This window comes from Mastomys coucha, unplaced genomic scaffold (assembly GCF_008632895.1).
Source record: "Mastomys coucha isolate ucsf_1 unplaced genomic scaffold, UCSF_Mcou_1 pScaffold15, whole genome shotgun sequence".
In the NCBI taxonomy this organism is placed as follows: Eukaryota; Metazoa; Chordata; class Mammalia; order Rodentia; family Muridae; genus Mastomys; species Mastomys coucha.
The window spans coordinates 149,174,122-149,175,896 of record NW_022196897.1 but is presented as its reverse complement, the minus strand read 5'-3'; the positions used below and the strand labels follow the sequence as shown (position 1 = coordinate 149,175,896).

General features: G+C 47.3%; 1 protein-coding gene across 6 annotated transcripts in view; it reads right to left on the bottom strand.

Annotated features, from left to right (window-relative positions):
* Positions 1-1,775, bottom strand: part of Tox2 (TOX high mobility group box family member 2) — a 120,540-nt gene that overhangs the window by 116,634 nt on the left and 2,131 nt on the right. The window lies entirely within an intron of this gene.

The following is a 1,775-nucleotide window of genomic DNA, read 5'->3' as shown; positions in this document are numbered from 1 at the left end:
AAGAAGAAGAAGAAGAAGAAGAAGCCATACTCTAAATGCCCATGCTGCATATGACATGGTAGGGCTCAAATAGAGTTCACAGTCCGAAAATGAACAGAAAAAAAAAACTGTGGGGAATAGAAATCAGGTAAGAAGTTGCCGCTGGGGCAAAGATGGGGTGTTCACTAGAAAGGGAACAAGGGCCTTCCTGAGAGTAATGGAAATGGCCTCTATCTAGAATGGATTAGTGGGTTCATTGGTGTTTATATCTGACAAAGCTCATTTACATTTGATTCTGTTAGGTCCCTACTCTGTATCAACAGAGAGCTAGAAAGCCTATGGGCAGCTCAGCAGGTAAAGAGACCTGCAGCTAAACCTAACAGTGTGGAAAGGAGAGAGCCTCGGGTGCTCTCTGACAAACGACTGCACATACATGCATTTTAACTTTTTAAAAGGAGCTAGGATTCATCTTCTTTAGTTCACAAAGCCACATGTGGAGCTAGGAAGCCAGGTTCGCCCTGTCCCAGTAACCTCTTGGTACCAGTCTGCCTTAGCTGCGTTGGGAGCTCCTAGCTTTCAAAAATCTGAATGGAAGGAATTCAGTCCTCTGTGGATGGAACATAGACTTCCCAGCCCCCAAACCACAACACAGAGAGACTCACAAGGAAGCCAGACTACTGTCCTGCTGTGGATTGAGAAACTTGGATTCAACCTCATCTCTGCCTTTCACCTGCTCCATAGCCCACAGGGATGCTACTCCATGACTTAGTTTTGCTTTCTGTGAAGCAAAGAGATCAAGAGTTCCCTTCAAAAGATCCCAGATCCTCCATGCCAGAAGCCAGGAGCCCCTGTGCTTACCAAACACTGTTACTACATTTTTTTTTTTTTTTTGCTACTACATTTTTTTAAAAATAACGTGCTTGCTTTATGCTTAGTAAACAATTTTCCTAATGCATGCTAATGTTACTGTAATTAACAAATTACACAAATATTCTGAAGCTAAAATGAAGCCCCAGTGGCTTTTTATTATTGTGTGTTTTTCTCAAACAAAACCCAGCAGAAGAACAGCTAGCGCTCATGACTTTGATTTAAAGAGGCTGGGAATCTCTATGTGGAGGATTGCTAAGGGACAGTCACCAAGGGGATGGTCGTCAAGGGGACCGTCGCCAAGGGCTCTTCCAGGTCAACTGCCCCACGGTTGTCTGACATCGTTTGGGCAAATGCCTGAGAGACAAGCCTCTTGTCCTGGCTCCAGGAACAGAGCCCTCCCCAGTTTGTGGGCTGTGTCCAGGTCCTATAACCTATTTTACAGCACCTCTCAACACAGGCGCACGCGCACACACTGCCCCAGACTGGCTATCACACCTGAGGTCTCCAACTCTAATAGCCGCTGTAAGAGGGCTTGAAGCCTGGACATTTTCTTTTCCACAACCATCAGTTTCTGGTGTCAGAGAAAAAAAAAATAGAGTTCCTGGTCACAGTGAACCTCAGGAACCTCCACGGAAGGCCGCAGCATACTGGGGAATCTGCCGACAGGATTCTGGATTCAGGCTGAGCCAGGTGCCCCATCACCCCAGCCTGAAGGACTGGACGGCAGGTCTCACATCTAAGCCCATGCTCCGCACCTTCCTTTCAAGCATTCTAGCGGCTTTTCCCACACCACTCTGCTCAAAACTTCCTCAGCTGCAGGCCAGGGCCCTAGAGCACAGATAGAAACCAAAATCTCCACCGTCCACTTCTGCGCCCTTCCCAGCAGGTTGCAACCTCAGAGGTTCTGGTGCTGAGTCAGAGGTTTC